Raw genomic sequence first — 22689 nt, 5'->3', positions numbered from 1 at the left:
TCATGAAATACCAAGGCTTCTGGATTTATTTAGACTGTATTATGTATTATTCACTTCAGCCATAACATTTCATTAAACACGGCGTATTGAAGCAGTTTCCTCATCAGTGTGTTCAGATTTTATTCAGACAGATATTCACCTCTTTGCAGGACAGGAGCAGTAAAAGTTTTACTCCTCAGATAAAAGCTTTAAGGAATAACATCATATGATTCAACCACAAGCAGAAAAAACACACAACCACACACGCACAATGTTTAACTGTATAATCATTAGGACTAACATCTAACGACATTAAATTTTAAGGACTTTCACTGGTGCTGCTGTTACACCCTGGGGTTTAAAAATTGCAGGCAGCTACACTTGTGTGAAAACATTTGACCCTTTCCAGTAAGTTTCACAGCCAGCAGTACATTGGGAACAATTTTGTTGTGAAAACAAATCTGAGCTTGTTTCTCTCCAGCTGCCTCAGTTTTTGTGAATCTTACAAATGTCGATTCCTGGGGTGACTATCTCGTTATAAAGTCCAATTTGCATAAAGTTGAGTTTTTTCATTGTATCGAGACAGCTCAGAGTAGTTTGTGTTTGTTTCATGATACACAACGCCTTTTATGAGTCCCTGTTGAATAGATTTTTGGCCCCAAGACTGAATTACTCATTCAGTCATACACGCACACAGGCACCCTCAACAAAACTCATTCACAGCAAACAAAATCCCCCTATCGTCATACGGCAGCGCAAATGTATCATGTCTTTGTTTTTGGAGAACCACAGGCACATCCGGGCCAAAGGCTCCCACTCTGATCATGCTTTCTGACAGTCTTTCCTCATCCGGAGAGCTGTCCTGTGATCCAGTAACAGGCCCAATCTCAGATTATCCGGCCCCAGCTGCAGGAGGAGCAGAATGGCTTCATTATGTGTCTGAGGTGCCTGATGAGAGAGGCAATGCAGAGAGTGCGCTTTGCTCTTTATCGGTGACTTGTACTCAGACACAGTGGTACTTTGAGCTAAATACTAATGTCAACATGCTAATACACACACAGCGACAGTGTTAACATGCTGATATGCAGGCATGATGTTTAAAATGTTCACGGTTGAAGTTCAGTGTTTTAGTAATGCAGCATTTGATAATTAGCACTAAAAGCATAGTCCAGCTGAGGCTGATGGGAATCACAAAATCTGCCAAGATGTGTGTATCTATGTACATATGAGCTGTTAGGTACAAACATCAAACCACTTTCAAACACTTACACAGTGAGCATATGAATTAGTGATAATAACTGTAACTGCCAAAATACTGTAAATCGCAAAACCACAAATTCAAATGTTGAGTGTGAAAAGTTGCTGTTTTGGTGAGATGGAGCAGAGAGCAAGAGGCTTGGGTATAAGTAACGCACTTCTTTTTAAGCCAGCCAACAACAACATGAAATATGATTATTGACCACAAACAAAGGGTAAAAAAAACATTGAGGAAAAAAGACACACAAGAAGAAAGAATTAATCTCCATAAACTATAGTAGGAATTGCGCAGACACAACCAGCTTTAGCGCAGACTTGAGAAGATAAAGTGCAGACATTTAAATGCCTTTTAATTACTCACAAATAGTAATTAGTTAGCTCTGGGATGTACCCATTCATGCTCTTTCCATCTCCCTCCAAACCCACTCTGACTTGCCCTGTATGATGCAGGCTTGGTCCATGTACCACAAACACACACGGAGGCTGGTAATTACACTGGTTAGATGGTCGTAATGACAGAGTTAGCACAGGAGTGCAGCTTCCAAAGCAATGACTGTACTCAACGTGGAGGAGGTACCATTGCTGTTGCTGCTGCAGTGTAGACAGACCTGAGATCAGTGTAGAGAGTTACTGAGAGCTTGTCACAAATGTAAAAGGAACAGAGATGAGGAAGGCTAGACCAGCCATATGTTTCTGTTTCTGTCAGTACCAAAACAGAAAGCAGTCTAATTATATCTGTAGCAGGGAAGTATGGCAGTGAACACAGCTTACACGAAAAAATGTGCGCACATCAACCAAAGGTGTCTGAAAACCTACAATAACCATCTAAATGATAATAAAAATACAAACATAAACATAAACTGCTGTAACAAGACATAAAACAAACTCCTCAGATATAAAACATCAGCAACAGTAACTGTACATGTTTAAATCAAGCAGGCGATGCTGGAGCGCGAGCTAGATTATGAGCTGGTTTGAAGAACAGATGGTGGTACATATGACTGGCAGACGGCAGACAGGAGCAGAGCAGAGCACGACACTGTAATACAACACAATACAGCACTGGCAGGCAGACAGGGCACAGCACATCCAGCACTCATGCCACCCTCACTTCTGAAGGAGAGACCAGACCAGGGGGTACCATCAGATCTCCACTGACCCTAAACACATGCTCATCAACCTTATCTCATTTAGATGTGAAAAGGAACTGAAGTCAGAGCCAGCTGAAGTGATGAACAAAAAAAAACAACTAAGGTGACTCTTCAAGAGAAAATAACCTCAGGCCATGTAAGACAGTTTGAAAGGTGTGCACTATCTGCACCACAGAACCTTGTTTCCATTTAACCAGCCAAAGAAAATAAAAGCCAAAGCTGCAGACTTGAGATTTGGACTGTACACCTAAGGACTTGAGACTTGACAAAAGACATGAAAGAAAAGTGCCAGACAGACTTTGCCATGCCACACATCTTGAATACTTTAATTACTGCTTCTGTACAGTCAAAGAAGCTTCAGCTAAGAAAACAAAACATGCTTAATAAAAGCTTTGAAAGGAAAAAGTAAGATGCTGTACTTTCTGAGGTCTATCTCCCATCTATTACAGTGAAACTGCAAAACAAAGACACAGTAACTGTGGCATATGAGTATTGCATTAAATAGACTTGAATAAAAATGGGAAAGCCCCTGCACACTCTCTCTCTGATGGGTGGAATATTTATTTATGAAGTTTTGGTCTAATTTCAAATATAAATTTAGAAAAGTCCAAGCATTTCCTTAGACGGTCAGTAGTCAGACCTGAGAGTTAAAAATATTAAGTATATTATTAAGTAATATTAAGTCTCAGGTGAGAAGTAAAAGGTCAGTACAACAGTATAAAATTAAAAGAGATGTGTGAATTGTTAGAAGGTCAGTGCCTTTAAAAGGAAGGACAATGAGTTCAAGTTCAGAGGCCCGGACGTTTCATTGTGCTCTGTAGTCGAGCAGTCAGAAGAGCTTGAGACGAGAAGTTACAGGACGACTGCCGGTGTCTGTCTGTGTTTTCCTGATGTGATTGTAGAGGCAACCTGCTTTCTCTCTACAAAAACATAAATTGGACAAAAAATTTGATTGTGCTGGCGTATATACGATGCAATGTAACGCCTGTTTCATGCTCATACTGACCAAACTATGAAAGATATCAATAAAAACCAGCACAGCTATTATGGCCGGGAATTATTTACCAAGTGCATGAATTTATTGACATTAATAGAACGTTTTTTTGTCACAGCTGTTTTTGCTAAAATCAAACACAATCGAACGTTTTATAAGTAACATTACTGCCTATGGCAGAAGATATATTCAAGACCTGGAATACGCCTCAGGGCAAATCTGAGTCTCAGATACAGAGTATCCCGAGTCCCCTCCATCAACAACAAAACTTTACAGGAAACTCTGAAAACAACATTGACATATCAGAACAGTAGGCTGGAAGGAAATACAGTTGAAGCCTCTGGCTCTGGCCTATATTGGGATTGTAAGTGTGTTTGGCTTATCTGGAGGTGACATCTCTCCCTCTCCCTCTCAGGCTGGAGCTTCACTAAGCTGCAGCCATTTCCCCTGCCGACCTGCTTTCCTCTCCACTCACTTCCCTCCCCAGTCTTTTCCTCAAGTCTCTCCCGACCCTGCTGTCATTGTCTCCATTGATTTCCGTCTACATTGTTTTGCTGAATCTCGCTGATGTCGTTCGTGTCACTTTCATCTGCCTGTCTGTCTGTCAGGCTGCTGTCCCATGACACTGAGACAGCTCAAGAGGAGGAAGAGGACGAGGAGGAAGGCCAGGGGTAGGGGTGAAAAGAGCAAGACACACACACACAGTCGGACAAATGCATAACAAGTCTTATGATTTGCATCTACTTGGAGGATCATAAATTGCAGCCCACATCACCATTCATTATCATCGATATTCACTGGTTTATCTGTGGGAAATGGATCAGACGAATAGTGAAGAGAAAACGGAGAGGAGTTGAGGAGATGGCAGTGTAGAGGAAAAACAGAGAGGAGGCTGAGATGAGTATGTAAATATTCAGATACCGCAGCGCTTGTATATCTCAGTGTCCCTTGCTGACTAAAATTTTCAGAAATAATCCAGTTCATCATCAAAGAGAAATTTTCTTTTTACTTTTACTTTTCCCACAGGAGCAGGAGGTCAGAGGTCAACATGCCAGGAGCTACCCACTGCTCAAGGACATTTTGAGAAGCCAGAGACTTCAGGGGGGTCATGAACCTCAGATGTCTAGTTGAACGATGGCCTTTCTAACCTTAAGCAATAGAGTGATTAACAAGCAGGTGTGTGTTTCTCCACGTTTCATGGTAAAACTAATTTTGGTATTTGGACTGTTGGCTGGATTAAAAAAAAAGACTTTTATGGAAGCAGAGAACATGTCAGGTGACCTGTTTTTCATTATTAGTACAACATGTAGATGAGGAAATGCTTTATCTACAAATTAGGCAGAAAGCTCACCCCTATACTGCAGAAAAATGCCCAAGTTATCAAGTCAATTAATCTTTTATCAAATCTTTGAAACTTACTTTTCTATTAACCAAACATTCTGCATGTGAAATAAGTTATTTTCCAAGTTAAAATGAAGCAAAACAAAGCCTATAAATCTAGTATCAAGATGGTAAAACAAGTTTGTTACTTGATTAAATACTAAATTGAAAACATAACATGTTCCTGCCACCTACAAACACGTACACACATACACACACACACAAACAGCAAATCAAAACCAAACGCAATCAGCTTACATTCTGGCACCAGCAGACAAATATAACAACTTGCAGATTTCAGTGATTAGAAGAGAAATGTTTACAATAAAAGCATCAAGCCAGTTCATAAAAGTGGATGACACAAACCTAAAACAAATGTTTGGTTTAAAGTCAGCTACAAGTTTGCCAAGTCTATACCTCAGATCACAATCCACCATATATAATAGTCTGATTAAGGATTAAATTGCACAGACACAAACACAAAGATACACATCATAATACAGTAGGTACAATAGGTTACCTGGTTCTGCCTTCAGCTGTGCAGGTGCAGTAGGTGTGGTGAGGTCTGACGTCACCGTACAGGAAGTGAGGGCTCAGTATTTTACTCTGCAGAAAAACAGAAACGGACACCTTGTTAAACTGAAGGTGACTTCAATGTTAGACACAGCTCCGCTTCTTCAGCCTCAAACTCTACAGTCTATTTTTGACAGTTATTAAAAGAGGTTTGTACGATATGATACATAACATGTGCACACAACATACACATATGGCACATGTGCTATACTGATGCTTTTAACCTTTTGTATTTCACATAATCTGAGTGTGGTGGTAATAATTGAGGGCGTGTGTGTGTTTCAGTGAGCAGAGCAGCTGTAATCAGTTCCACGCTCGTCCACACAGACACGTCTATTGTTTGAGAGGATTCTGAACAAAGATGCCTGAGGCGGTCTATCTGTACTGTAAACACGTTTGCATACACACAGACTGGCTTGCACACAAACAGAGTTAAAAACACCACTTTTGCCTCTGGAAAAACTGATGCTGTTTTAATATCAGCTCAAACAGAAAAAAAGGAAATAATGTGCGTACACAACAAACGTAGATGAGCCCCTACAGATGGAAGAATGCAAACACAAACTCCTGTACTCCATCAACCTCTGCTTTTCACGTCCTGCCTCATCCTCGCCCTCTATCTCCACCGTCCAGCTTTTTCTTGAGCACGGGCAGATGGAAATACAGGGGAAGAGTGGAGGCAAAGTGAAGGAGACTGTGCACTATGATTAGAGGTCGAGGTCTGAGAACGGGGGAAGGGGGGAGACACACTCTTCAAATACAAGTAGGACATAAAGAGCGGGTGAAGTGGGGCCAAAGTAGGGGGCGGGTGGGAATCAGCAGACATAATGTCCTGAGGGGGAGGCCCATTAGTGTCTGACAAATACAGTTCTAATCAATACCGATCAATCAGGGCCCACTTATCCTGCCACGGCTAGAATAATAACACTGTCTTAGCAGAGGGGGAGGGAAGGGGTGGACAAGGGTCAGTGATTGTGTGAGTGTTTTTCTACAGCAAAGCATCAGTTCTTAACAAAGCCAGCGTGGATTTAAGGCTCAGGCTTCACTCCACTGACCTGAAAATGAAATTAAACTGTAAGTGAAAACTTCCCAACCAGTGAAGAGTTTGCACCACAGACCCCGCCCTCAGCCTGAAAGTGATAATACCTGCATGTCTGTATACAGTGCACTGCATGCAGCCATCATCACACACACTCAAAGACACATATCACACTGGTGAGATCAAATGCACTGCCTGATGCTCATAGTGCAAACTAGACGTGTCATTCACTCAGAAGTAGTAAATCTGTTCAGTTTAAATGAGTTTAAAATGTTTGGTGTGAGGATCAGAAAGTTGTTATCTGAGGCATTGCTTCTATTCCTAAAGTACCTGTGTCAACAAAACAAAACATGTCGGTGAAAGCTGTTGAATCTGTAGCGGCAACAGCAACGACCTGAAAAGTCCTCTGGGTCTGGTGAGTGCGTGTATCACAGCAACAGTCTGAAAGCAGAGGAAGGTCGACAGAGGATTCACGAACACCGGGATGAACACAGGTGACCTCAGTGGCTTCGTAAACACGACATCAGTGAACCTTTACGTGAAGCAGCACATAAATGGAAGTCTGGTTAAGTCTGCTGTGAATTTAGAATTAGAGTCTAACTGTCACAGAGCCAGAATGGAGTTGGCTTACTCCCTCTGTGTGGGTGTGTGTACATACGGTATGTTTTCAGGACAGTAGGACCATGAGTTCAGCATAAATAATTCTATGAATAAGTAAATTCATCTGCTATCTCATTACAGTAGAAGCGCTGCCACCACTGATGGGATAAAAAGAGAGTCTGCATATGCGTCTGCAGGCGTGTCTGTGCCTTCACCATCACTGGCATTATGTTGTGATTAAAATGGGATTACTGTCACAACTCAGATGCATGAATATTTCAGAGCATTTGCTGTGTCAGTACTCCTCCAGACCTCAGCCTACTGAAGTTTTTCCTCACACTGTGTTGTTGAAAAGCAGCAAGCTCTTTTCTAGAGAGAAGAAAAATCGTCACATGCAGCCTCAGATTGCTGCTCAAATCTGGGTGTCAAGTAAGTGCATGCAGGAAGTTAACACAATGACCTCTTAAAACTTTCAAAGATTTTGCCAGAATCTTTGCGAGTTTTCCTAGCATGCCAGTGTACTCCTAGAGAAGTGATGTCCATATCAGCTGGTCTCAAAGCCTGTAAATTTAGCCTTACTAGTTAGTGCACATGCTGCAGGAGAGGGAAGGAACCCCCTGCAGAGAGGGGTGGGCAGCCCCATTCACACTCCAACACTGTGGGGTGGGGACTGCCACACTTTCATCCTTTTCACTTCTCCATTCCTCTGCACGCCCCTTGGTCGCCCCCCGTGATTCTCACCACCTCATCTCATTCGAATTGAAATGGGAAACAAAAAACAGACTCTGCTTCACTTCCTTCCTCACAAGAGATGACATGTGGCTCCGTCCTGCTGTGAAGATCTTCATTAAGATGAAATCAGGATGGAGTGGGAGTGTCGCATGAGGGCAAACCAGCAGCAGGATGAAACCAGACAGTGTGCTCTCAAAGTATCCCTGTGTACACCATAAATAAATCAAGCTGAGAGTTGCTCTGATCGACCAGCAGCTGATCAATGAGCAAAGATTTATTCTAAAAATTAGATTGATGGTCATTCGATTACGGTGTCCCAGAATGAATTTGCAAAGTAAGCATACACAGTCTACAGTTCGATACACATCAAACGCTGCATTGTCACTGTCTTGCAGAAAGTCAACAAACACAACGTTTACTGCCATTCATCAAAACTGTTTTAGGCTGTAATTTCTTCAGGGTTTCTGCAGGGTTCATGGTTCAACTTTTTAACCATAAAGCTAAATTTATATTTGATATACATTAAAATTTTTCTTGGTGCCTTAAGGCCTGCAGATTGTTCCACCAATTGTTATAATTTTTAAGACTCATATCGTTAATTATAACGAAGAAACTGATGATTGCACTGTGTTAACGACATTCCAAACTGAGCTTTCTCAACACAAACAAAACCAATAAACTAACTCAAAATCGGCCATTTCTCAATTTTTTTAAAGACTGAGTGAAGTCCACTGGCTTTGCGCTTCAACTCTGGGCAACATAAGAGGAAAATACAGTGATGAAGTCATATGCAATACAGAGCTCCTTTCACCAAAACCGCTTGGAAATGCAGCTGTAGCTGTTTGATCGCTATGCTGGTGCTGGTTGCCATAGGAACGGGAAGGTGCACCTACAATAAGATGTATGATGTAGGCGGTGGGCCGCAGGCAATCAGGACACACAACCTGAGAGCTGAGCAGTAAATAATAATAAAACACAACGCAGTAATCCACATAACATGGCCATCACTTTGCAGCCTGATGTGTGCTGTCGCTGCAGCGAGATGCAGCAAAGCCCACGCACAACACATGCAGCATGTACTTCACTGCAATAACTGAACAACTCTAACCTTTAAGCTCTTTAAAAGGTGCCATGGTGGATCTTAATTTAATTTGACTTTTTCTGTCAGTAAAATATTCACCCAAGTGTCCTCTGGATCTGTCCCTTCTCCCCCTGCAGTTTAATCAGTCTGCCCCATCTCCCCTCGCTCTGTCTCTGCAGGCTACTCACGACCACGTGCCACGCGAGCATCAAAGCTAGTCTAAATGGGCTCAGAGACATGAAAAAGCTTTGGGCTGTAAAAATGCACTCATCAGCAGCATCTGTTACTTGTTTTTGTTTCCATAGTATACTCTACTGTCTAGCAAATTCTTTGCATTTTCTAAAGATGGTCATCTTAGACATTATCTGTGCTGAACTAACCAGCTATATGCCAAGCTGCAGAGCCAGCTGTACGGAGAGGCTTTTCAATTACATCTGCAGAGGTTGAACCTAGTGACAGACTAAGTAAGGAAGATTAGCAGCGGAGTTTAAAGGGTGAAGTTTAATGTACGGCTGGAAGTTTATTGGTGAGGCAACCACAACCCCCCTGGCCCCTCTGCCCTTCCTGTCTAAGAGAATACCACAACTCAGTGTCGCTCCGTCTGACATTAAAAGCTGTCCTTGTACATGTCCTGGCCATACATTTGTTTGTCTGTGTACATAAATATCAGAGCTGCAATGATTAGTCAATCAACAGAAAATTTATTGGCAGCTGTTTTTATGATCAAGTTGTCATTTCAGTAATGTTTTTATAAGCAAAAATGTGAAATATTTGCTGCTTCAATTTGATGCTTTTTATTTCATACATGACAGTAAAAAGTAATATGTTCTGATTTTAGGTGGTTAGTCAGACTAAACTGAGGATCTGAGGATATCACTTTGGTCTGTGGGAAATGATAACATATTTCACTTTTTATTGTAATTTTATATACAAAACAATCAACGTATCGCAAACATATTCTGCAGATTAATGGTTAACAGTTAATAGAAACCCTAGTGAATTCACATATGTACTGTAATAAAAACCTCTAACAGTGTCTCACAGTAACGTCTTAGGGAGTCCAGGCCTGCATGTTTACAACACATCACATACGAAAAACAGAATCAGTCAACGCACAGACATTTTCTCACAGCCATTCTCCCAGCTCAACAAGACATATCACCTGGCATCAGCCGCCTGGCGGCATGCGTCTACGATTACCATCTAGATTTTGTCAGCTACCTGTTGCAGCTGCGGGAGACCATTTTATCTGACTTTTATCTGTCACTACATTTTTGTGCAGTGACATGCAAGTCAGACGCAAGACCAGCTGAAATGAACACACTGGCTTCACTGATTCTTTGATCCAAACAGAGGCCAGAAGGCACATTCCTGACCAGACTTACACGTGCTTCTCTGCTGTAAAGGGGGACGGCGTGCAGATGATTAAGTTGTAATTCAACACTTAAACAATGTTTTATCAAACCCAGGACTTCAGTGTTGACAATTTGCTCAAATATCCATCTTTAGACTGTTTCAAAGCACCTATTAACAGCTTTAACTACACAGTACAGTACAGAAATAAAGATTATAATAAAGATACTCAGCTGACAGCACACAATACAAAAACACAAAGAAGAGAGACATGAAGGAAGCCAAGCCACAAGCCCTCAGCCTCTTAGCCTCAGCGTCTATCACCATGTGTGTGTGCGTGTGTGTGTGGTAGCGGTGGCTCCTCGGAGTGACTTACACCGTCACAGCTGTTGCAGCTCCCACAGAGACGTCTCAGGGGAGAACAGCGGGCTACTGCTGCTCCACACTGATTAACCCAACGGCGTGCACAGGGACCATCGAGGAAAACACTTGCTCACATGCACATTTACACACAAACAGAGACAGGGCTGCGTGTTTACAGCACCTAGGATATTGTGTTATAGATTAAATAGGATATTTATTAAATAATTCAGTAGTACCCATCTTCTATAGTAAAGGGGAATGGTCTTGAGGTTTCTTTATGTGTATTTTCACTCTTGTTTTTGAATCAATTATCATTTAAGTGAATAATTTATTAGCTTTATGTTATCCCTTTGCTTAGATGGTGTAATTACTGTGCTACTAAACTAAAATTTTTTTTACCTGAGTTAAATCTTTGTTGAATTCCTTTATCACTGTTTAACCATATACTTCTGTAGTTTATTAAATTTCTCCCATTGTGAAAACAACTGTTACTCTGACGAGCCTCACAGAAACACTGCCGTGCAGTCCGAACAGGTGCACAGTTTGTCTGGTACCTTCATGATTAGTTTTTGTGTATTTGTGTATCATTTGGATGAAGAGTGGTCGAAACATAAGATTTTAGATTTTCTCAGTACTGTCGCTCACAACACTAATCAGCAATATCAAAAGCATTCAAGTACCTATTCATCTTTGGTTTTATAGTCAATGAATGTGTTTACTTTAAATCTAATTTCTTGAGCTAAAGATGCTTGAATTCAATTACTGTGTGACATGCTAATTTACAACTGAGGTAGGTATCAGAATAATGGAGAAAAAAAGACACAATGAAGGCTGTTCATTACAGGATTTCCCTATAAGAGGAACATCCATGACCTCTCTGCCCGGACTGTGCTCACTGTAGTTGGCTAGAAAACACACGGCTATGATTAATTATTACAGACAGAACTATTTAAGAAAATTATCATGCCTTGTACAGAGACAGCTGGGTAAGCACAGCACGCCTGCCGTTGCACTATAAGCGTGACACATGCTCTTATAATTGGGAGCAACGTTGGAATCATGTTTGCTCACCTGTCAAGAAGATGACAGCTCTGAAGGGCAGATTGTGAGAGCAATTCAACTATAGTACATACATCTGCCATATTCAATCTGTCCAACACAATAGTGATTAGCTGGTATTTCCCCTCTGCACTGAACAAGCGCAGTTGAGAAGAGCAGACAGAGAAACTGTGTGATGTGGCAGCAACAACAGATTAGCAATTTGTGCTCCTGTTTTGAACACTCACCACTAAGTAAGAGGACAGGACAGCAGAGACAGTTTCTCAAATTAGCCTGAAATATTGTCAATATTTATAAAGCTGTACACTGTAATTTGGTTGCACTCTGAGGTCAGCTATAGTGTGTCCAAGAAAAATCAGCCAGCTGATTGTTATTAAGGGGTTAGTAATCACTGGTCTATTATCATAATCTCTTACAAATCCTGTAAACACACACAAACAAAAATGAAAAGCCAGTCATCAGAGCAGGAGGGGATCTGCCTGAGATACAATCATTTTACTGCCTGCAGGTAACAAATCCCGGCAGCTGTATTTTTCACATTATTTAGTAAATCTTTTCTAGAGTTTGAGGTTTTCAATGCAGTTGCGTTTCTGTGAAATTTAGATTCCAACATGCATATTTCTAGTGAGCTACAGAGGTGTTGTTCGGCTAGAGTCAGGCTAGCTGTTTTCCTGTTTCCAGTCTTTATGCTAAGCTAACTGGCTGCTAGTTTTAGCTTCACATTTAACAGAAGAAGACAGAAATGAAAATGGCATCACTCTTCCCATTTAAAGAAGCAAATAAGTATATTCTGTGATGTGATTTATATAAATCAAAGTAATCATTGTGATAATTTCAGACTGTATTATATACAGCCAAAGGGCTTGTGTGGTTCCTTTTTGTAAAGACAAGATTAAACACCCATGCCTTTAAGATGTTTAGTGATGCTTTATTTTGCAGGTTTGTAAATTCCTAATAATGCCCAAATAATTTCCCAGTTGGTATTAGTTAGTGGGGGAAAACAGAAACTGATTAGGCAATGTACAGTCGTCCTCAAAATTATTCATACCCTTGCTAATTCTTGTGATTTTTGCATTTAGTGATGAAATTAATGCTTGTTTTCAAATTTGTGTATCAGGTATATGTGACCAACAACTGAAAGAATGACAACAATACAAAATGCAAAAAAATATGTATGTCTGGGGTGTTTTATTATTGGAGTCCCAAAAAATGCCATGTTCAAAATTATTCATACCCCTGACAATATTTCAACAAAAATGTGGCAAATGTGGTAATTTTTGTCCAGTAGTTACTGCAAGATGTCACCATGGAATAAAACCTTTTATTTAAGATGGTGGGCTAAATGTTAAAGCAAAAAAAGACATCTTTCCAGAAGAGTATAAATAGGGGAAAAGTGTTCAGGTCATTCTCAATTTCTGGTCATCATGGTCAAGATGAAAGAGCTCAGCGAGGACCTACGTCAGCGCCTTGTTCGTACCCACAGTGAAGGAAAGGGTTACAAGGCCATTTCCAAGCAGTATGATGTCCCTGTTTCAACTGTCCAGAGCATCATCAAGAAGCACAAGAAGTTCAACACTGTTAAAAACCTCAGTGGGCGTGGCCGGAAGCGCAAAGTGTCCCCCAAACTTGCGAGAAAAATCTGCCGAGAGGTCAACACAAACCCACAGACCACAACCAAGGCCCTAATTGAAATGCTTGACCAGACAGGGACAAAGGTGTCACGGTCCACCATTGAGCGAGTCTTGCACAGAGGAGGTCTCCATGGACATAAACCTCGGAAGACGCCGCTACTTGGGAAGAAACATCTGTTAGCTCGCCTGGCCTTTTGTAGACGGCATCTGAAACAAGATCCCAGCTTTTGGTCAACCATCCTGTGGTCTGATGAGACAAAGTTGGAGTTATTTGGCCATATGGATGCTCAATATGTTTGGAGGAAGAAAGGAGAAGCCTATAGGCCAAAGAACACTGTGCCCACTGTCAAGTACGGTGGTGGGAGCATAATGCTATGGGGATGTTTCTCCTCCAGTGGCACAGGGAATCTTGTCAAGGTCCAAGGTATCATGAAAAAGGAGGATTACATCAGGATACTTGATGACAATGTGAAGGAATCTGCTATGAAACTCCAGCTTGGCCACAACTGGATGTACCAGAACGACAATGATCCTAAACACACTGCCAAGATAGTGAAGAAATGGTTCAAGGACAATGATGTCAATGTCCTGGAATGGCCAAGTCAGAGTCCTGACCTCAACCCCATTGAGAACTTGTGGCACTACTTGAAGACCAGAGTGATGGCGAGGAAACCAACCAACCTGACCCAGCTTGAAGCTTTCGCCAAGGAAGAGTGGGCCAACATCCCACAGGAGACATGCAGGAAGCTTGTGGACACATACAGGAATCGTCTGGAAGCAGTCATAAAGAATAAAGGCTATGCCATTGACTATTGAATGAAGACCATGGACTAGGGTATGAATAATTTTGAACATGGCATTTTTTGGGACTCCAATGATAAAATACCCCAGAAATAAATATTTTTTTGCATTTTGTATTGTTGTCATTCTTTCAGTTGTTGGTCACATATACCTGATACACAAATTTGAAAACATGCATTAATTTCATCACTAAATGCAAAAATCACAAGAATTAGCAAGGGTATGAATAATTTTGAGGACGACTGTACTTATAAGATTTTTGGTCACTGCAGTAAAAAAGGAAAAGAAAATGAATTAATAATAATAGTAAATAAATATTTAAATGGGATAAATCTTCTGAAAAATTTATAATAAAATCAACAAACTAAAATATCTGTCTCAGAACAGTACTTTATTAGAAACTTCTTTCTAGGAAACTTATTAAGAAGCGATTAGGGAATAACAGACCCAGAAATTAAAGCAGTACCATTTATTTTGTTAAATATAAAAGAGGAACCTAAACTCAAGAAAAAAAATATTTATATTACTCAAAGTAATGTATGGAAAAGGAATCATCTAAGTCTGCCACACATGTTCTCAGGGTTTTTTTTTTTTTTTTTTTTTAACAATAATACCTTCACACAAAGGAAGCGGGGGCAGGAGTGTGTCGACGTATAAGTGTGTGAGAGCTGCTGGTTATTTCAAGGTTCTTCCTGTAACCGAATCAGAGCAGTGACAGACTAATGAGGCTAAATGATGATGAGGCTTCAGGAAGAGAAGACATCCAGCAGGGAGAAGAGAAGATGTGTCAAACAGCTGGGAGAGAGTCCGGGTTTTCCTCCGGAAGCTTGACTTTTATAGAAACACTATATGTGCAGCTCTCAGCTTCATCTCTAAGAAATATATACTTTGCTGCTGTAGTCCACTGACGTAAACAGATGTAGACTCTCGTTCAACAGCCCCCTCCGGTCAGACTCCCAGCCAGGCAACAGACTTAAGAGTCCATCTCACTACTTCCAATGACCGGATCAGCGAGGGTCAAGCATCGGGTAAGCTTCAATCAAAAAATTCCTAAAGCACATTCCTCCATGCGCTTCACTAAAAACAGATTATTTAATCAGCGCAAGCACAGAAATGAGCCAAAAATGGTATTTAAGGCTCAGAATGGGATCTGGCAGCATTCAAGAACTACTGAAGAGAAATTAAAAAAAAAAACAAACAGACCACCGCAAAACAGTCAGTGTTTCATGGCTTTAGATGAGAAAACAGTGGTAAGTGATCACACTGTATTGATGTCTGACATTCTGTTTCCTTCCACAGATATCAGACTTCAAGGACAGCTACAGTGCATTTTAGCATGAGCAGTTGGGCTGATTGAGAGAAAATTTATCAAACTGGGGGTGCTCCACTGGCCTGTGACTTAAGGCACCGACCATGAACCTCAACATCCCTTGGTCGACGTACCTTGACGCCAGGCAGGTACAGTTTCCAGAGCCACTATAGGCCTGAGCATCTTCGATCTTGGACTGTTGTTCAGGAAAAACAAACCATTTGAACGTGTCACATTAGTCTGAAATTATAATGGACATTTTTACTATTTTCTGGAATTTTGTATATTAAACAACTTATCACAAAATAAAATTAATCAATTAAAAAAAAAATTGTTAGTTGCAGCCTAATCATTTGTGTCATCTTGCGCTCAGCTGTAACAAAAACCTTCTTTTAAACATGAAGGAGATGACAGTACCTTGAGTGACATTCACATCAGTTTCATTTTTAACATGAAACTGATTAATGAAAAGTGACTGTTGTCCTCTTTTCTGCAACCTACTCTGCATGATGCATCGACACACGGGTGTTTGTGTGCGTGCATGCATGCGTGTGTGTGGCGTGGCTACAGTGTAGTCCAACAAAGAGGCCTCTGACACAAATCCAGCCAGTCTTTCTGTCTCACCCTCTCTTTTTTCACTAGGCCTCTCACTGTTTTTCTGATTTTCGTCCTCTGAATGGTGCCTTTGAAAGAAGAGGCAGTTAGGACCTTATTCTACGAGCCCCCAAAGGAATAAATGGGCTCTCAGAGACAAACCTGACTGCTGCAGATCATCTTTCCCTCTGCCATTGTCTCTCCAGACTCCCACAGACTGTGGGTCAAAGTTTGTACTTGGCTAAAAAAAAATGTCACCACACTCGAAAATCAAGATACCAACAGCGTGATTTACGGAGGAGTCATGGGCTCTGAAAACTACAACTGAAGCTGCCTCCACCTAGCATTTGTGTAGCTGCATGGCCTAGATAAGCTCAGCTGGTGGACAGAGTGTGGCAGGGCTGAGAGATAGTCATTAGAGATAAAGGTAATAGTGCCCGGTGGTTCCCTCTGATGCCTGAGAAATGATGGAGTCCTTTGGGGATTTCTACGCGGACAGTATGTACTGTAACTGTATTTGTACCACAGTCAGTGGTTAGGCCGCCACAAAGTGTGGGAAAGGCTTGGCATACTGTGGGTGTAATACTGTAAGGTCAAATTAATCTCAGAACAAGTAAAAGGGTTTGCTGCTGGCGAATTAGGAGATTATTCAGTGCAGTTTCCTCTCCATAAAATGCAGGATCAAAAGAGACGAAGCACCGTTTTCAGGTTATTTTTTGCCTCTTCTCAGCGGGACCTGATGTTGACTGTTTGGTAACACAGAGCAACACAGCCGAAGAGAAAGTAAGGACCTCACACAGAAAAACCTGCCTGGAAAAGAGATATAAACCTCCCCCTCTGCGTAAGCCTTTCTCTTTTGTGCAGGACAACTAATTTTTGCACACAGATCCCAAATATATCGCTCCACATTTCTTCCTCTCACCTTCACCACCACAACATAAGACAATGCTGTTGCTGCTGCTGCTGCTACTACAACTCATAGAGATGCATTCAGATGCCTAATTTTATTATGAGAGTAACTGACAATTTGCTTTCTTTACCAAATGACTTACCAATGGATCAGATCATGTCATTCATGTACTCAGTGTATTTATTGCATAGTTATTAATACTTATTTTTACTGAGTTTTGAGCCATGAACATGCACCTTAAAACATGTTCCGGGCCATATGTGTGTTGAGAGGTATTTGTTGCTGTCTTCATTCCTCCTGTGCATAGCAGCCGTGAAGAGATAAGAGTGTAGAGTCACTAAAATTCCCAGTCCTCTTTCTGTGTAATAATGTGTTCAATTGATCAGCCAAAGCTAATATAAGTCATCAGCAGACATGTTTAGCTGAATTGGAAAATCCAAATCTATCCCTTAAAACCCTTAAAAAAATCCCTTAAAAGTCTGAACCTTGTTAATCGCACATTAATACGTGCTATCATGTAAACGTGAGAAAACCATAGACTGAAAAAACTGAACTGCCAGGGGAACAGACCCATTCAAAGTTCAAATGTATGAAAACAATTTGATTTGAACAGCAGAAGTCAGTCATAAGTTAAAAATAGTGACCATAAAGAGCAGCTGACGTGAGGCTTATAGACTCCGGTGCAGGCAGACACAGTCAGTCCTTGCCGTAATGTGAGGAAACACTGTCTGACTGAAGAGGACAGGATTGTAAAAATCTGTAGTAAAACCTGCCTGGAGAAATCATGTCTTTTAAGACTCACTCTCTTGTCCTCACCCAAACTCTTTTCGTCTACATCCGGGATGAAGGCACCAGCCCATCCCCACACATCCCCGCCCCCCTGTCCTGAGTTGATCCTGATCCAGACCCCTCCAATCCACCACAGGGACTCTACACAGGGGCAGCAGAGCAGCAGCAGCAGGCTGAGAGCTGCTAGAGGAAATTAAAAACACATCTACCACTCCCTCGTTCCTCCCTTTTCCTCCCTCTCCTCTTGAGTGAGGCCAAATACTAGTTTCTCCTGGTAAAGTCTGCATACTAAGTTTCAAACCCTTTCTCAATATTTATTGCTGCAATCCCAGAGTCCCAGATTATGGAGAGAGAAAGAACTGTGACTGTGTCATCTCAGTGTCTGGCTGATAAGAAAACCACAGATCACAACGGCTTTACTCAAAGCTCTTGTTTTTGTGCACTGCAAGACTAGAACAACTTGACAAAATCACAAACTCGGGAGAGGCAAGTTTACCCCAAACCTATTCATAAGAGCCTGAATCACGTCTCCTATTTCTGTGGTCAGGCTGGTGAGAAATTTCTGGAATCAGATTGCTTTTTGCCAAAAAAAGACATTCAGACAAAGTGGGGGGAGCGGCAGACTTGGAAATGTTGAACAGGAAATACAGGCAAGGAACATGGAATATACAAGGAGGAGGAATGCATGGGGGAACCCCAAAAATATGATCCTCTGTATTTTCACAGCCACTCAAGCAAATTTTTAACGGCTGACTGAAGTTTCCCACAGTCTGAAATTTGGTGAGCGCCTTAAAACTCCTGACTCTCAACACAGCTCATGCAGAAATCGTTCATTGATTGACAATGATGTACAAATAATGAACGTGTGACATGAGCAAGGGAACCCTTTTTTTCTATTTCTTTTCTTAATTTTGTATTTATTTATTATTGTTATTGTTGTTGACATTTTGTTATTATAAGATATTTATAAAAACAAACAAAAAAAAGTTGAGCTGCTTGGACTGCCTTTCTATGGCTGCATCCTTACAACCAGATACAATCGTCACTTGGTATGAGCGCTACATATAGATATATTCGGACATGTTTAACTTCAGCTGTCATTTTGGGGCATTTGGGAAATCTCATGGTGAACAACTTTTGTTCAGTGCAGTTCATGTACTCACAGCATTGAACCAGACATAGATTTATGCATTAGCTGGCTGCAGAGGCCCTGCAGCTCTGACAGCATGGTTAGATCTGATTTGAACTACTCAGTGAGGCTACTACGAGTCTCTCCAAACGAACACCACAAGAACTGTTGGATTGGTTTACTCCTTCATAAGGCCATACTGAGTATTAATCTATAATAGATATTAACTGTTGGCAGTTTCAGTTCCCCTCTTGGCAGTGACAGAGCCATGAGAGAGTAACTGGTCATAAAAATCGACCTCATAAGACTGAGGTGATCTCACTGCAGTGTTGGTCACTCAAAGAGAAATCAGAATATTTTTCTGCGTGTATAGATTTGTGTGTCTCCATGCCTGTCACTCTTCTGGAGTAGTTTCATGTAAACACGTTCAAACAGCCCAAACCCACAACCCCCAAACAAAGCCGCCGGTTTCTGGAACTCCTGGCAAAACAGGAAATACAACTTCCATCTCTACAGCATGCATGACACAGCCAGGATGACTTTGAACAAACCAGGCAATCGAGTTTCACTACTGCATGAGTCACTGCGCACCTCCATGAACAAAGAGTAACAATTTGGGGTGTTTTTTGGCAGTCATACCGACAGCATGCTGACCTACATACACACACAATAACCTCCTGACTTAACACAGACAGAAACTGTAGATGTCAGGTGATTTTTATCACAAGTAAATTACAAAAAAATACTGGGAACGAAAGTAAAACTAAAATTGAGACTGTAATTTGAGTTGGACGGTGTGGGAAATGTTAAGCAACTGGGGTGGCGTGGCTCCCTTCAAAGCCTCTGTGGAAGGTCTTGTTAATGAGACGAGCCGGTTTCTTTATGTGCCACATGTTTCACAGAAACACACACAGTTTTACACTCAGTCCACACCTTTCTACTCATTAGTATCTATATATATATATATATATATATATAAATCTTTTCCAGTATTTCTTTCTCCAGTTTTTCTTGGCAGCCTTCTGCTCTTCCTCTGCCTTTTCCTCACACTTCTTTTGGGTCATCCTGGCCGCTCTTCCCACCTGTGTATTACTGTTCATTTCTCTTTTTCTCCCTGCCAGATGGACAGAGCAGAGGGAGAAAGAGAGAGAGAGAGAGAGAGAGAGAGAGAGAGAGAGAGAGAGAGAGAGAGAGAGAAAGGGAGGGAGTGGGTGACAAACAGTAGAGCGTCCAGTTCTCGCTGGGTGGCCTGTGTCCAAGCTGTTTGCTGACGGCGTGTCACAACAGCAGCTCACAATGCAAACGTTAAGCTAAAGCAACACGCGTGCACACAAATGGCTGTACATTTGAGCACCTAATGAAGCCTCTGCTGCAGCCACCCACTAACCACTTAGCGCTGTGGTTTTGCTCTGGTGCTTTTTATAAACACAGACCTGGAGAACATGGTGAACAGGTGTCGCACATACTCACTGGCTGTTGTAGGAGGTGTAACACTGACAGAGGAGAAACTCTGCACCTCTGTGTGCCTGTCTGTCCAGATCTCCATGCCTCTAAGAAATTTGCCAGACCATTTTAGTTTGTTCTCCTGCCACTGGCAAGGCACTCACAGGGGCAAATATTGACTGAGGGCTGGCTTGGGCCCTGCCTCTGTGCTCCAGCGCTTCACCTTGGACTTTAGCTGAAAATGCTGAAGTGCACATACCAAAGACACCCAAACGCTTTCCAGTTAAAAAAAAAAAAAAAGAGAAATAAAAAATAAGGAGAACAAAGTTTTGTTCCTGATGAAACTGTTAGTTCCATATTTCTTTGAAAAAAGGCTAACTGACTCACAAACGCGGAAGGTCAACGCAGTGATTCAGAACGTGACTAGTCTTCAGGCAGTTTGTAATTTCTGATAAGGTGCCACCAGCTTGTCTCTAAACTCACTCATCCAGGATCAGAATCCGGGATCCCTGACTTGGCTGATATACGCTTTACCGACTGAGCTAAACCCAAACTGGTGCCGCAGGCACATTCAGAATCTGTGTAACTGTATCCTGAAATGGTACATGCTGTTTCAGGGACAAAAAGGCCAACTGACTGTGTAGCTTATGTAGCTGGCTTTTTAAACTTCTACAGATGAAAAAGTGACATTTTTATTATATTATTATATTTTTATTATAAAGGGGCCAGTTAAGCATCAACTTATCATCATTAGGCAGGTATCAGCTGATCAAAGTATGGACAGAGAAGTAGCCACAGTGTCACTTGGAGCCCAGATGGTTAAAAGTCTTTCTACTCGATCCCGCCCTCCACTACACTGTCCTCTACTGAGCCATCTGTTTAACCAACCAGACTGTGCCAGGCCAGGCCAGGCCAGGCCAGGCCCTGTAGCCTCAGAGCAGGCCTGCTTCTTCGGAGATGCAGAGGCTTAGTTTTGGATGTCATCTGCATTCCCTCGTTCAAACTGCCTTCCTTGAGTAAACAAGTAACCTGGCATGCAAGAACCAACAGGATAGCGCACTACTGTCCTGTAAATCCAGAACATCCATTTCATGAGATGTGATTAGATGAGGAAAAAAAAAGTTTGTTTACGCAAAGTCCTTGATTCCACTGTGTTTATGGGTAACATAAATAAAACTTTTATATAGAAATAAAAGTCCTGGACAAACACAAAAAGCAGTTATAGCACTTCTGGCAAAGCGTAATTGTACTATGAATGTACAGCAACACAACACTCTCGTGGTAATTCCAGAGATAATATGGTCTTGAGGGGACAAAGATCTTTTATGAGATGGTAACGAGTCTTCATGGCTGTCCAAACCGATCAGAGCATCTGTGCAGTGTTGGACTACATACCACTGTACCGTAGGCTGCTTTCAGAGTAGGGGTCTGCCATTGTTTAGCAGCTTAGACTTGGCGAAAACTCGCATTCAAAAGGAGCACAACCTCTTTAAGATCACATCACTCACTGTGTCTGATCAGTGTGCTTTTCTCCCTGTCTTCAGCATCTATCTGATACTCTGTATAAAAAGCCCAATTTGTTCACCATCCCCACCCAGCACTCCCCTCCACACAGACTCTTCAGACAGCTCTCTCTTTCAGTGCTAGACTCAGCCTTTGTTAATTATAAATCTCAGCCTGTCCTCTTCTCTTAACAAGCATGGAGGGGGTAAGCAGCAAATGCATCAGACGAGGAGGGATGTTAAGGAGGTAAAGGGGAAAAGAAATGTAATTTCAAAGAGGAGGTCGTATAAAGAGATGACATATGAGAAGGGACACAGAGAGGAGAGTTTGTTTTGGGGAAAGAGGGATAAAATAAGGACCGGGTAGCAACTGAGGAAACGTGGCTGACCCCGATTCTGCCATGACTCCTCTCTGCTCCAAGGAGGGGAGGGGGAGTCCAGACGTAAACCTACAGTGACAGGGCTGCTCCAACAACACACCCCCACCACTGAATCAGCCTTCACTTGCCCCTGTTTCCCCCTCCTCCTCCTCCTACACTTCTGCTCTTCACTTTGCACTTCCACTTGCAGAAAAGAGGAAACTTCTTCAAGTTTTGCGTGGAAATCTGCTATGTTGTGAATGCACGATATTTGCACATAACCCAATCCAAAACTCTAGAACATTCAGCCACGCCAAAAGCACTGTGAACAATTTGGCTTCATTAATAATGTGGTCTACATTTTGCAGTGCAAGCCATCCATGCATGTAAAAAAGAGGGAGAGAAGCCTGCACATAAAGAATGCAAGGAAGGTTATGAGCCTGTTTTATTAAGAGAGGGAGCCCAGCATAGTGTGGGGAAAACAGGCATGTAATGCTGGCAGTACGCTGGGAGAGGATGGACTTGCTGGAGCTCAAACTGGACTGTAGTCAGGCCCCTGGGGCAGAGGCCAGCCCAGCACAAACCAGCCTGGAGGGGGGCAAATAAACATGCCTGCCTGCCTGGCTGTGAGCGCTGGAAGGGCCAAGAGGGAGGCTCACTT

At 41.9% G+C, this 22689-nt stretch overlaps 1 protein-coding gene across 3 annotated transcripts in view; it reads right to left on the bottom strand.

Moving 5' to 3' along the window:
• sipa1l3 (signal-induced proliferation-associated 1 like 3) overlaps nucleotides 1-22689 on the bottom strand; it is a 62729-nt gene that overhangs the window by 27958 nt on the left and 12082 nt on the right. For all 3 annotated transcript variants that reach the window (XM_041045722.1, XM_041045724.1, XM_041045723.1), the window contains exon 2: nucleotides 5282-5367. The gene's annotated coding sequence lies outside the window, so the exon portion shown is untranslated. The remainder of the gene's footprint in view (nucleotides 1-5281; nucleotides 5368-22689) is intronic.

Source organism: Toxotes jaculatrix, chromosome 9, assembly GCF_017976425.1.
Source record: "Toxotes jaculatrix isolate fToxJac2 chromosome 9, fToxJac2.pri, whole genome shotgun sequence".
Classification (NCBI taxonomy): Eukaryota; Metazoa; Chordata; class Actinopteri; family Toxotidae; genus Toxotes; species Toxotes jaculatrix.
This window is presented reverse-complemented; position numbering and strand designations above follow the sequence as displayed.